The following is a 16,041-nucleotide window of genomic DNA, read 5'->3' as shown; positions in this document are numbered from 1 at the left end:
TAGTGAAAGTATTTTCTGGAAGGAATTAAATTACATTGTGTTGTTCTTAACCACATGCTTCCATGATCCATCTAAGAACTGATGACCTAGAATCATATATTACATCATCAGTGAGTAAAGTTGCTATCTTAGGTTAAAAAAAAAATTGTGGGGGATAGAGGGCAAAGGAGCTTGGGAGATGAGTTATTTAAGCAAATTTAGATTTTTTTCTAGGTGTGCTGATTTGTTAGTTAATCAGTCTAAGATGATGCTTGCATTAGGTGACCCTACTTCTGAAACACAGGTTCGAATTCTGTACGAGTTTCATTTTTCACTTTGTTGTATTCTTTGTTTATATCCAGACATGTGGACTAAATAAATTGTTTAGAGATGCTACCACAAGCATATAAATATCAAAAGAAAAAAAAAGAGCATAGTATGTAACATGATCAGGAAGCAAGTTAAATAAATATATATATATATATATATATATATATATATTTGTTTATTGTTATATAAACATGTTTACATCCCGCTGCTACAAACAGCCATTTGTTTCAATCAAACAACAGATATCATCAGGCAGCGACTTGACTATTCAAATGTTCAATGAATAATGGATTTTTTTTTTTTTGATTAGGTAGGAACTCTTTAAAGGTTGGAGTTAAAAAAACCTTAAAACACAGAACTTTAATTATGTAAAGAGGGAAGGGCAATCTAAAGAAAACTAATAAAAAAAAATGTAATGGAGAGAGAATGATGAGGAGGAGAAAAAGAAATAAAGAAAGAAAATAAATAGAGAAAAAAAAATATGGAGAAGAAAAAGAAAAAACCGATATAAAGGGTTATTATAAAGAAAACAAGGGCTAGAAGAGAAAAGAAAGAATGATGAAATATAGTTAAAGAGAGAAAGAGTGAAAGTAAGAATTAATAGGAAGGGACGTTTAAAATGTTAAGATAATAGAGAAAAAGAGAAAAAGATCTGCGTGTCAATTAATTTATGGACAATTATACATTACAATGACGAGACGCGTTATTACAACAACATAAACAAAAAACACAATCTTAGCGTTAAAAGCGTACATGTCAAAAGTGACAGCGAATGTAAGCAACCAACATATTTATCATCTCACATACGTCCACGAGTAATATCAACGCAGTTTAAACATACGTCTACAATTAATTAAGCCCTTTATACTAAATGATATAAGTTTAAAGTTTTCACTTTTTTTTAAATAAATATATAAAAATAATAAAACAATATATTAAAATTATTAATAATAATAATAATAGTAAAAATAATAGTAATAGTAATAATAATAATAATAAAATAGAATAAAATCAATATTTATTATCTTTTTTATATAACATATTTAGCCATAAAAGGGGATTGAAGAAAGTAAATAAGACTAATAATTAGAAAGAAAAATCTACTAATATTTATGTAGATAAAAAGAATACAATACATATATATATATATATATATATATATATATATATATATATATATATATATGTGTATGTATATATAAAGGTATAACTCTATACTATTAAGTTGAAAGTTTAAGCTAATTAAGTATAATTATAAAGTCATATTAAAACACAATTTAACTCATTCAAGACAGTATGAATAAAAACATAGATACAAGTACACTTACATATAAATATATAAATATATTCAGGCAAAAGAAGTAATTAAATCGACAAAATACTCAAAAGTAACAACACACAGGTAGATAGTAATAAAATTAAAAAATAATAAAATACATATGTATATACCCACAAATAACCAACAGACATACATATATACATATAATTATATGTGTACACATACATACATAAAAATACACAAATATATGCACACAGTCATATACTAATATACAACAACGCACACACATATATATACGCACATAAATATGTATATTCACATAACACACATATATAAATGCAAACGAATAAAAATTATTTGACATGAGTACAGATAGATGCATACACACATAAATGCATATAAATGGATTGAATAAACATTAATAGGGGAATACACAACAAAGGAGGGTGTACAAAATATATATATATACATAAGTACACACAATCATAAAATAAACACATAGACACTTACATATCCACATAGACACACAGGTATATAAGATAGGAGAAGTTATGAATGAAATCAGGCGAGGAGAAAGTATATTAATAGGATTTTAATATATTATAGAAATCAGTGACAATTTTAAATTTATTTAAATTTATATCTAAACTAAATTACTTAAAAGATGGCTTTTATAATGTTTGCAATTAATTGAATTTTCGTGCTTCTTATTTAATAATTTATCTCTTTCTCTAAACGTAAGTATAAACAATTTCTCATAAAGACATAGGTAGCAAGGTGAGTTTAAAGATGAACAGGTTTTAGCTTTCTTTAAAATTTTCCAATTTACTATTGGGGAGTAACCTTGCTCTACTAGTTCATTGTAATATTTAGACAAGGAAGTTCTATTTTTGTACTCATTATTTTCAAAAGAGCACTTGTGACCAGTAAATTTTTCTTTAAATTTGTTATTTGTATTCCTATGTAATATTTTTTTTTCGTTAGGATTTTCCTTAGTAGAAATAGTTGCTTGGTACACTACAGAAGTAATTTGACAATTTCCTTTAAGAGGGCATTTCGATTTAATTCTACAGTTACATCCTTCGGTAGCAATGGGTGTGTTATTTTTGTTTAATATTTTGTCATCATGTTTTTTAATTATTTTTTCAAGGTTTTCATTACAGCTATAACTAAGTTTTATTGTATTTTTATTGAAAATTTTATGTAATATGTTACTAATAGGGAAGTGCTTTTTAATTAAGTTTAAGAATTTCATTCCTAGGTTTGTTTTAAGTTTCAGATTAAAAGGGGGATTGTACCACAGGATTTTTCTTTTACGGTTTCTATTTGTGTTTGGGTGTGTTGGTTCTATGAACTCAATTTGCGTGTTTTTGTATTCACTATCCTTAAGAGCCCTGTTATAGAAATATTTATGTTTATTAAATGTTTCAAGATTGGAAGAATTGTCACTGATTCTTTTACTAATGGATTTTGGGATATGCTTAATGATAGATTTTGGGTGATTTGATAGGGGGTGTACATAAATGGGTTTGAGTTTTCCTTCCTATATGGTTGGTAGATGCCTTTCCTTAAATCAAAGTTCACATCCAAAGAATTTACCGTTTTAACATCTGATATAATATCTACTTTTAACTTAATTCTACGGAATTCATTTAAGATAATCTTTTTGGTTCTTTCACATTTAGGGCCGTTGGATTCCTTAATGATCATCAGACCATCATCACGATACAAGCCTATATCCATGATATTAATGTCTTTGGTTAAGTTGTATAGTATGAATAGACCTACTAAATCTGTCATTTCAGCAGAATCCAAAGATCGCATGGAAATGTCAAACAGGTCATTTTGATCTTTTTTCAACCACTGATCATTTCCATTAATCAATGCAGTATTTCTACATGTCCGTATAATTTCAATTTCAGTGTCTTGTATATCAGACAGGAGTTTAGCAAACTCCATCACCTCTTCGAAAAGTTCCTTAGATATGGAGGGATAGTAATTCACAATGTCGAATTGTAAGAAAGTACAATTCCTTTTATTTTGTATATTGGAAAACCATTTAATAGTATCCGCTGTATTAATCCATAGATTTAGTTTATATGTTGATTTAATTTGATAGTTAACTCTTTCTTAATTTACCAATTTCAGGTTTCGTAGGATCAATTTTATTCTGTTTTATTATTATTATTATTACTAATACTATTATTATTTTTATTATTACTATTATTATTATTATTATTATTATTATTAATAATTTTAATATATTGTTTTATCATTATTTTTATATATTTATTTAAAAAAAAGTGAAAACTTTAAACTTGTATCATTTAGTATAAAGGGATTAATTAATTGTAGACGTATGTTTAAACTGCGTTGATATTACTCGTGGACGTATGTGAGATGATAAATATGTTGGTTGCTTACATTCGCTGTCACTTTTGACATGTACGCTTTTAACGCTAAGATTGTGTTTTTTGTTTGTGTTGTTGTAATAACGCGTCTCATCATTGTAATGTATAATTGTCCATAAATTAGTTGACACGCAGATCTTTTTCTCTTTTTCTCTATTCTCTTAACATTTTAAACTTCCCTTCCTATTAATTCTTAATTTCACTCTTTCTCTCTTTAACTATATTTCATCATTCTTTCTTTTCTCTTCTAGCCCTTGTTTTCTTTATAATAACCCTTTATATCGGTTTTTCCTTTTTCTTCTCCATATTTTTTTTTCTCTATTTATTTTCTTTCTCTATTTATTTTTTCTCCTCCTCATCATTCTCTCTCCATTATATTTTTTTTATTAGTTTTCTTTAGATTGCCCCTCCCTCTTTACATAATTAAAGTTCTGTGTTTTAAGGTTTTTTTAACTCCAACCTTTAAAGAGTTCCTACCTAATAAAAAAAAAAAAAAAAAAAAAAAATCCATTATTCATTGAACATTTGAATAGTCAAGCCGCTGCCTGATGATATCTGTTGTTTGATTGAAACAAATGGCTGTTTGTAGCAGCGGGATGTAAACATGTTTATATAACAATAAACAAGTATGTTCGGCTCTTTTTATTGAGCACTATCTAACAACCTTGTTGAATTCACTAGTCTATTACTTTTGAATAAAAAAACCCCGAGTATGTATGTATATATATATATATATATATATATATACAGGGTGACCCAAAACAAAAAAAAACACAAGCTAAATGGAGCCCATCTAGAGCATATGCTGTAGAACGGAGAAAAAAAGGCCAAAGACCCTAGTGTTTTGATGTGATGTTTTGAATATAATAAACTACTTATGATCAAAGTTTCATTTCATTCAAACAAAACACTAAAAAACGGAGCCTAATTAGAGTTGGGGCCCGTTTTTGGGGGCGGTCACCCTGTATATATATATATATATATATATATATATATACACACACACACGCATATTGTCATATAATAAATAGATCACTCTGACTGACATTAAAAACATTTAATGAAATAAATGTTTAAAATTCAACAACATCTCTTGCGGTTAATGGTAGCCGAATGGATATGGTCCTTGCTAATGGAGCCAGAGATGGCTTCTGTTGCTGGGTTCAAATCTATAGACTGGTGTTAATCATGGCATCCTGCACTGTAAATCTATAGATTGGTGTTAATCATGACATCCTGCACTGAAGATTCCTGAAAGGATGAAACACTAGTGTCTGTAGTTTAATAATTATTATAGTAAATAATTATATATCATCATTGCATCGGGATGTAGAAACTGTCAGATTAGTATCTGGGGCCATGTTAAAATCACTGGGAGAGATGTACCCTCAGTCTTTGTTAAGACATACATCTAGGAGAAAGAAAACTGATGTAAACCCTGAGGTCTTCTGTAAGCTCTGTCTTGTGGCAGCCATTGCACTGACGAAGATTAGCAGTTGTACCAAAAGTGTGGTTGGTTCTACAGAAAGTCTTCTTCACTATAAACAAATCATGTGTGAGGATTTCTGACAATTAGTTGCCTGAACTTCATACATCGGGACTTGACTGGGGAATCCATTTCTTTATTTATTTTATTTTATTTATTTTTTATATCATCATATTTGTTTTAATGTTTTTTTTACATTCTGGCATATCTTGACAGTTTTTTTTTTTTTTTTTTAATTGACTTCCAAACTAACCTATCTTTGGTCAGGTCTTCATTAATCACTCTTTCTCTATATACATGTTTGTTTTTTTTTTTGTTTTTTTCTCTAAATCTTATATATTTTTTTATTTTAGCTGCTTTGCAATGGATGACAAATTTAATTGAAAGAAAAGCAATTCATTGTAAAATGTCGATTTAAATTTAAAAAAAAAAAAAAAGATTTAAATTTTTTTCTATTCTGAATTTTTGATCTTTAATATATGGAATTTAATTAAAAGAAGAAAAAAAAAACATTTTGATATTTTTTTTTTGAAACTTTGAAAATGTCCTATTTTAAAAAAAAATATTTTGAATAAAGTTTGGACTTTGAACACAAATTTATTTGGAATAAAACTGAAGAATTCATTCAAATGCTTTACTCATTTTTATATCTTACTAGCAGGTGTACCCAGTGTTGCCCGAGTGTGTCGAGGTGGTGTAGTAAGGAACCCCAAAATAAAAAGAGGGGGTGATCAAAACAATAGTAGGCAGTTTGGGTAGAGAGAGGTGTTTATAAAAAAAAAGTTGTAATAGGCAGGCAGGTTTGAACCCGTAACGCGAAGGAGGAAAAGAAGCTGTAAAAAAAGGTAACGTCTTAGCTGATGCGTCCATGGCAAAACTGGAAATCGCGAGCGTTGATATTAAGGCTAGTCAATCCAACGGAAACGATGACTTGCAAAAATGTTGACGAAAAAAGTGTCCCTTCCTTGTACAAAACTACCCAGTTATAGGTGAAGGAATTAATGTTTTGGGCTAATTTTTCGATATTTGTTGTCCGAAAGATCGAGCTTCAAAATGATACCAATCTCGTCAGGATCCGTTGCGTGTATTGAAAGTTTTTGGCATACACACACACACACACACACACACACACACACACACACACACACATTAGAAGAAGATAAATTAAAGTTTAATTTTACAGTAGAATAATTAGCTTGTATTTGCCTACAATAGTTTAATCGTTAGCGTATTTGATGAGATTGTTGCTGTGCAAAAATAAATGTTTTTGTGTTATATTTCAGAATTTTTGACGTGAGAATTGATTATTTTAGCTACTATTATTTATACAATATTTTTGCCACTGTAATCTCAGACCATCATCAGTTGCATCTTTTAGAATCTGAGAACCTTCTAGTCAAACTTAGAAATTCATACAAAATTAGCAGGGGGAGCCTGGCGTTGCCTGGTCATAAAACACGCTTTTATTTTAATTTATGCAGATTTTGTATATACAGTAGAACCCTGGAATACGACATTAAAAATTAGTAACAAAATGCAGTACAGTATGTAATACACATGTGTAATCAAATAATATTATAAATAACACCGTAAGGCGGGGCAAATACCGTAACCAGAGGCTGGAAAAACATTGTATTCCACATTGTAACCTGAAAAATATGTATCCTAGGGCCATCGTATTCCAGAGTTTTACTGTATTATTATAAAGTTAAATCTCTATCGATTACTACATATTATATTATACCCAATATATACAATATATAGTAGTGATTTCCAAAGTAAAAAAAAATATGACATGGGTGCCATAAGTTTTTTTTTTTTTACATAGGCATCATCACTTATCAAGGCCCAGAGACCACTCGAGGATAAGGGTTAAGCGTGTACAGTAGTCAATTGGACAATATAGTAATTGTTAGTAATGGAAATTTGGTAAATTTTTTAACTTAAGTGGAACGGCTCATCAAAAACTTGTTTACGTTAGACTTGAAGACAACCATATTGTAGTCAGCTGGAAAGCAGGAAAACGGAAGACAGTTCCACAGGCATGCAGTTCTAAGAAAGAAGCTTTGTTCATGGAATCTACGTTTAGGTTTAGGCACAGATAATGAGTGGGGGAAATTATTGATAGTGTTTTCAGCTAGACGAGTGTTTCTTGTGAAAGTTTGGCAAGGGGGGACCATAGGTTGAAGCTCAGTCAAGCACTTGCCATAAAAATAACGATAAAGCAGAGACAAACTCGCAACATCTCTTCTGTGAGATAGAGGTTGCAGGGAAGAGAAAAGGACATCTCTTATGAGGCTACAAAGTCTATTTTGAACTCTATCAAGGCAGGGCAATCAAAACCAAAACTTGTATCTGAGTTATTGTTTGAGCTATTTTCAGTTGGATAAGAAATAGCTAAAAATGAAGTAACGTTAATGTATATATGTATATATATTTAAATAAGGGAGTGGTCACCAACAATGTATTTTTTAACATTATTTTATTATTCCGTGTCTTGGTTTTTCATTGAGAATTATGTTTAGATCATTGTAATAATGTTTTGATATCGTTTTTAACGCGTTTCAGACGTTCTGTGAAGCGTCCTCTTCAGAAATTATTTAAAATGCTTAGAATATATTCAAAATGTGTTGGAGATGTAAAAATAGCATTTTCGTAGTTCATTTGAAATGTTTCCAAGAGGTGGAAACGTGTAAGTGTCTACTATTCATTGGAATGTTCAATTTTTATTACTGTTTTATTGGGCTGTGGTCACTCCTGTGTTGTGTTTCTCTCTCTCACTCTCTCTTTCTGCTTGTGTTTTTTCTTTTCCTTTAGAGTAGGATATGTGTGTGCGTGTGTGTGTGTTTTCTTTTATTGGTTTGAAGAATGTGTGTACTGTTTTATAGTATTATGAAGTTATTTGCTTTCCTAGGAAGGTAACTGTGATCCAAGGTCATTACTAATGTGTATGTGTGAGGAGGGGGGGGGAGAACCAGCTCTTCTGAAATAAGGGTAGGGGTGCTTTCATTCAATTTTGATATTTATTTTTTGGATTCTTAGATTTTAGTATTGTGATTTTTTGTTTCAGTCTTAGACTGGTCGGGTATTCTTTATATTATGTTTGTTTAGATAGAGGGGTGTATTTATAAATATGTATAGGGGATTTTTTAATGTTTCTATTTATTTGTCTCCCCATGTGGGTATGGCCAGACCCAGGATCGGTTCCTAGTGTGGGGAAGATCTCGTTCCTCAGAGGGGAGGGGCCAATTGGAGGGGTATAGGTATGGGAGGGGGGATGATAGAAGGGATGATAGTTGTCTCAGTCTTGAGAGATTTTGCCTCCACTGACTGAAGGGGGAGCGAGGTGTTGGAACAGATATTATACTATGGTTCTAGGTGTTTCCTAGTGTTGTTGGTTTCGAGGTTAAGTAGGGTTGGTATTGTTCAGTGTGTTGTATTAGAGATAGGGGTGTTATGTCTGCGTGTGGTTGTATGCGCGCGCATGTGTGTGTGTGTTTTAATGTGTCGGTTCTGATTTATGTGTGGGTGTGTATATGTATATGGATTTGCATGCGAGTGTGCCTTGCATTTCATGTTTTTGTGTGTTGATATTAGGCTCTGTTTAGTTCAGGAGTGAATCTTGTTATGAAGTTTTTTTCCTGTATGTGTGTATATATATATATATATATATATAAGGTGCCTAAAATAAGTTTCCAAGCATTTTTCGTATGGGCACTTTTATTGATAGTACATACATGAAACTCTAGTCCCCTACGAAGTAATCTCCTCCGGCTGCAATGTACTTGTTGTACCATTCCAACAACTTCTGGAAGGCTCCATGGAAGTCATCTTGTGTGAACGTTTCAATGACCCTCGTTACAGCCTTTTTCATCTCCTCAGTTGTCTCATAACAACACCCGCCTCTAAAGTTTTCCTTGAGCTTAGGGAATAACCAAAAGTCACAGGGAGCAAGGTCTGGACTATAAAGATGGTGAGGAACTGTCTTGATGCCCATCTTGGTCAAATACTCTCTGACAAGGATGGAGCACCCTTGGGACAAACTTTGTGTACATCTTCCACATCTTCAGTTCCTTGTGAATAATTGTGTATACAGTTCCCACACTGACATCAAACTGTGCACTTATTGTCTCTGTAAACACACGGCGGTCCAATCAACTTTGGTGTAGGAACTTACTCCTCCCATACCTTTCATCATCCCTCACAGATTTCCTGCCTTCCTTGAATCTCTTATGCCATTCAAAAACTGATACTTGATTCATGTAAGATGGTCCAAAAACACTCTGAAGCTTTCCATACGTGTCTGTGGCATTATTTCCAAGTTTAAAGCAGAATTTTATTTCATAAAGTGGTCTCGCATCCAGATTGCATTTTAAAAATTCACCAGCTGAGACAATCCAGCTTTAGTAGGGTGTATTCCAATTCCTGCTGTAACTGTTCATTTGAACCTGAAATCATAAAAATTGGTCAGTTATCTCATAAGGTATAGCAATAAAATACTGAATTTTCAAGAGTCTATGACAATTTTAAATACCTGTACAAAAAAGTCTGGAAACTTATTGAAGGCACCTCGTATATTTGCGTATGCATGCAAAAGAACTTTAATTCCACTTAAGCCTGCCAAGTTCCAATTTCTTTCAATTTTGACCCCTTAGCAACTATTTTTTCTGACTAAAGACCCATAAAAAAATGATCCACAAAAAATACAATCATTTGATCCGCCTCGCGCCGCTCTGCGACCTTTCGTCTCTGAGGAGATACAGTTTGAAAAAATGGAGACAGGCAAACATAGTGAGTTTTATAAGTGAGATTTTGAACTCAACTCTTTATTATTCTTTTAGATTTTACAAATGATTTTGTAGGATGGGACGATTCCAATAGTTTTCCGATTCTGATACAATTACTGATTCTGTTCAAAAGTCTGATACAATTATTAACTCTGATTCCTTTAAAATACCTAAATATTTAGCTATAGAGTTGTTATTTTGTTTTAATTTTTGGATGACAGTTAAATGTATATAATATGTGCATATACTTTTGTAACCATAAAAATAAACTTATTAATTTAAATTGTGTGTGTGTGCGAAGTAAGGGGAGGTAATAATATAGACATTAAGGCATTCATGCATTGTTATTTTAATTCTTTATTTATTTTTCATTTATTTTTTTGGGTGGACGACAATTTTTTGTTTTCATTTTTAAAAGCTTCTTTGAGAGGGGGGGGGCAGTTCAAACAGATCCAAGGCAAAAATGTCGAAGTTTCGCCTAACTTTTAGTTCTAAACAAAACAAATTCACTAAAATTATATAATAACACAAAATAAAACATTAATTATGTGAACATTTATTGAATTAAAATAAAATTACAAAAATTTTGAAATTAAATTGTTATGTGAAAATTGTATGATGTTTAAAATTTATAGTTTTGAACAGTCATTATTGGAAAAAGTATGTGTGACTTTTTTTTTTTTTTTTTTAGAAAACAAATTTTTCTTAATTTTTATTTTAATTCAATAAATGTTCAGATAATGTTTTATTTAGTGTTATTGTATTACTTTAGTGTATTTTTGTTTTCGGATTGGATCTTTTTGAATCCCCCCCCCCCACACACACTCTAAGGAGCACTTCAAAAATGAAAACAAAAAATCCCCCCCCCCCCAAAAAAAAAACAGTAATGCACAAGTTATTACCTCCCCTTACTTCACATATACACAATTTAAATTTAAAAAAAAATTTTGTTTGGAATTTTAATTTTAACATTGGAATAAATCAATAACAACTAATCTATATAATATTCTGTTTGTTCTTTCCTTTGTTAGTTAGTCCAAACGTTAGACTTTGGAAAAGGCCAAATACAGTTTTTGAAGGCCAAATTGCTTTTTAAAAAAGGCCAGATTCGGAAATTTGACTTTAAAAAGGCCAATCTGGCAACCCTAAACAAGAAGATGAGAATTACCTCCCATTGGTGTAGCCTCATTTTTTAAAACAGTAAAACCCCGGGATATGGCATTAATCCATTCCAGGGTTGAGATCATAAGGTGAAATCACTTTATGACAGGACCTAAGCAAAATTTTATACAGTTGATATTAAAAATTAGTAACAAAATACAGTACAGTATATAATACACATGTATATAATCAAATAACATAATAAATAACACCATAAGATGGGGCAAATACTGTAACCAGGGTCCAGAAAAATATCATATTCCACATCATAACCTGAAAAATCTGTATCCCGGGGCCACCATATCCCAGGGTTCTAGTGTATTATTATAATATATGATTTTTTTTGTAATGGTGTGAGAAAGAAACTCGTAGTAATTTTGACGTGCAGTGATTCTTCAATGAAGAAAGAAGTTAGTGAAACATTATGTAAAAAAAAAAAAAGGTGGGGGGGGGGCGGGAGACAATTGAAAGAAACGGATAAAAAAATATTGTTTGCCAAGAGGTACCGAACTGAAGAAGTAAATTAAAGATTTTTTCTTAGAATGTGATTTCATTATTTGTATTGAACTATGTAGCACAATATTACTTTCTGGGTATTTATTAGTACTTATTAATTTATCTCATTTGGATGAATTCTATATTATAAAAATACGATGTATACTATTTTCATAGAAATGTTAAAAAACTCGTATTTGCTGCATGTTATTGGTTTTTCTGTCCAAAAGACTAATCTTTTGTAATATCCAGAAAAATATCAGCTTTATCAAAACATATTTGTTGATTAAATATATTTCTCATTCCGTGGAATTTCCACAGGTCCTGCTAGTTACTTAATCTAACATGCACTGAATAACTTAAAATAAACAAATTTAATGGGAATTATATCATAATTTAAAACATTAAAATCTATTTTTCTGTAGGCTGTCCATGCCATTAACTCCAGCAATGCAAAGAAAACTAACATCACCAACGTTTAAGGCTACATGAGTAGTTTCATATTTGAAACGCTTACCATTTGATAAAGATGTCTTACCTTGAAACTAGACGTAGATTCCACGAACAAAGCTTCTTTCTTAGAACTGCATGGCTGTGGAACTCTGTTTCATTTTCCTGCTTTCCAACTGACTACAATATGGTTATCTTCAAGTCCAATGTGAACAAATTCTTGATGAGCCGTTCCTTTAAGTAATCCAATTTACCAAATTTCCACTACTAATGATGACTACAACATGTTCCCTTTGACCACTGTACACTTATTAACCCTTATCCTTGAGTGGCCTCCAGGCCTTGATAAGTGGTGACTCCTTTGTAAAAATAAATATATATATATATATAAAAAATTCACTTCATTTTTGTCTTCCTTCTCAACACAAGCATATTTTGTGTCTGAATTTTTGAGATGAGGATTGGTGATTCGTATTATTTGGAATCTTCAGACTACTGTTCTCATCTTGAGTGTCATTTTCACGTTTTGGTCGATATAACCTCCAACCTTTTTCCTGAATTCGACAGAAGCATTCCCGAGTTCGGCAAGATACATCTGAAGAAGGTCGGAGGTTATATCAACTGAAACATTATAAAAATGGCACTCAAGATAGAAATAGTAGTCCGAAGACTTCAAATAATACGGACGAGCATATTTCCACTGCTTGCATTCTAGTGTCTGTTTGTATACAAATTAAAATGTGATTAATTGGAATAGGGAGAATTATATTAAGGCAATACATGCAGCAAAACCTCGAGAATTAAATATAATTTTTTTTATACTTACTATACCTGAGTTTATATCTCATTATCTAGAAAAATGTATTTTTAATTGGATTTGTATTTTATAATTTTTAAAGAAATTAACATAACATAAAAGAATTACATAAATATAAGGTATAGTTTGTTTGAAACTTTGCATGTAATTTACTTATATATAAAGGTACTTGTGTGTGTTCATTCGTTCCTTATGGATTCCGAAACAGCTGGACTGATTTTTTTTTTTTAAATTTCACACAGATATACTGTGTCTGGGTGTGTTCTTAGATAGGTTTTGTATCAGAATACCTCCCATAAGTATTAAAACTCAATAACAAAAAAAAATAATTCCAATTAAAGAATAAAACTGTCTGATTTTAACCAACACCCTTATACAGCCTAACATAACAAGTGCATTTTAGAAGTTTTATCACCACACAAGCAAAAGGGCTCAGCATATAAAATCAACAATATATATATATATATATATATATATATATATATATATATATATAGTTTCTTTGATAAGACATGTATATGGGACAATACTGAATTTTTCCATAATTAATTTTCAGGGTCTGAAAAAATAAAAAAAATATTAAGAAATTAAAAATACTTAGAAATAAGAGTTATTTAAAATTTTAAAGTGGTCATGGACTTTTGGCCCATCCTGTATAAAAAGAAAAGAAGAAAGGAGCATGCACTGAGAATTGAATCTTCAACTTCCAGAAGAATGTGACTTTACGATTGAATTTTACCAACTACTTTATCCACTACCCCATAGGTCATGCAAGGTTCATTTTTTGAAACTCCATGGAATAAGGAAATAATTAATTTCATCTTGTATTTCTTGTTTATGAACTAAAATTGTTGTAAATCATAATTTGCAAAATTTCGACATATATATATATATATAAATCTAATTCTTGGTTCGTTATTAATAGTTTAAATAACCGCTGGACCGATTGCTTCGACATTTTGGTATAATATTTTTACTGTACCTATGCGTGTTTTTATATATCTCTTTTTAAGTATAACATTATACTTAATTTTTCTTTAATAAGTAGTTGGTTTTCTTTGTAACGATGTAGCCATTTTTTTTATTTTGGGACATATTTATTTATGACTGCCTGCCGTTACGTGACATCACTAAAAGGAACTTTTGGCCTCACTAAGGCAGGCTGTGGTCTCGCTTGATGTAAGCAGAATGTGTTTACAATATGGGTAAATTTTAAATGGATTTAATCACGTGATTATTGATAATGTAACCATGTGATTCAAATTTAATTTAAATTAAACACGTGGTTGCTTTCCTCTCAAATATTCATCGAAAAATGGATATTAGCAGCAAATCGACCATTGTGGATCATCTTTTTACGATTCAGGAAACTAGAGATTCAATTAGATTCCTATTTCAGTCACCCAAATTATTTAGTGTGAAATGAGTTTAGGAGTTTATATCTAAACCTAAATATTATTTTTACTTAAAAAACAAAAATAACATTAATACACTAAGTTAGGTAAAATTTGCGGAGAATGCTCTGCTTTACAGTAGTAAAAATGGAACGGAAATTTAAATTTCGTTCCCTTTTAAATTCGGTACATTTTTACATTACGTCCAACTCCTTGTTCACATTCGTCATATCAACTTTTATAGGTTTTCGGGTATGCTGACAAGGTTTGGGGTGTCTATTCCGAAAGCCATTCTTAACATGGGGAGGTTGAGGGTGTCTATTCCAGGAGCCATTCTTAACATGGGTAGATTGGAGTGTTTATTTGTTGTAAACATACCCGACAACCTATAAATGTCGACAATGTGAACGGTAAGATGGACTTATGTAAAAAATAACAAAAAGATATACCAAACTGACTTTTTTCGTTTAAAAATGGAATTATTTCCCTTTCGTTAATAATTTAAAAAAAAAACATTTTGTGTTTTATATATATAAAGTACAATTGTTGAATGTTATTCTTTTAATTATATTCGTTTGGGGGGAGGGGCACAATTAAAAATAAAAGATTAAAATGGAGGAAAATTTAAGTTTCCGTTCCATTTTTACAACAACCGTAAAACAGTGCATACTCCACAAGTTTTATCATAAGTTATAAACATCTAGATCTATTTACGTTATATTAGAAACCGATCGCTGATAGCCCACTCAAAAAATTGAACTAAAGACGAAATTAAAAAGAATGGTACTCATGCAGAATCAGCCATTGAATTATAATTGGTTTGTCATACTTATAGGTAAATGTGCACTGAACAGATACCATAATACTTTAAGTTAAATTCAAATTTTGATATATCTTTTAATTTAAATGCAAAAAAAAAACAATTTGGATACTGAAAATGTACATAGTAAAACAATAGTTTTAGTGTCGCGTTGATTATTTGTAACGCGAATTAAAAAAAAAAAACATTTCCAGGGTTATTTATTTATGTTGGTAGTGTAGAAGAAAATGTATGAATGTTTTTTAAGAAAGGTGAAATTCTGCAAAAGTAGCGATTTGTGTTTATTTGTTTACGCTGTTATGGGTTTATGTTTATGTATACATGTGCAGCCGGAAGGCATAAACTGGGTGTGGGTTACAACACCTGTTATAAGGTCATTTGAGTTTTATAATATATAAAATACTGAAATGTCATAAGAATACAGGTTGTATAATACTGTAAAATGTAAAGTCCAAATAAATATAAGTATCAATATTTATAAGATGATCCCAAGCAGATAAAGAAAGCTCAACATGTGAAATAGAGCAATAATATAAACGGAAATTTTGAATTATGTAGAATTACAAAAAAATTTATTAGACAAAGGAGTACAGAAAATTATTAAATATTTTATCTTAATTCATGGATTTTCA

General features: G+C 30.6%; 1 protein-coding gene across 3 annotated transcripts in view; it reads left to right on the top strand.

Annotated features, from left to right (window-relative positions):
• The window catches only part of LOC145247439 (uncharacterized), a 195,664-nt gene that overhangs the window by 114,148 nt on the left and 65,475 nt on the right, over positions 1 to 16,041 (top strand). The gene's annotated exons all lie outside the window — the stretch shown is intronic.

The sequence above is a fragment of the Euprymna scolopes genome, chromosome 25 (genome assembly GCF_053919585.1).
Source record: "Euprymna scolopes isolate OS-2025 chromosome 25, ASM5391958v1, whole genome shotgun sequence".
Lineage (NCBI taxonomy): Eukaryota > Metazoa > Mollusca > Cephalopoda > Sepiida > Sepiolidae > Euprymna > Euprymna scolopes.
Note: the sequence above shows the minus strand (reverse complement) of the source record. Positions and strands in the feature narration are given on the sequence as shown.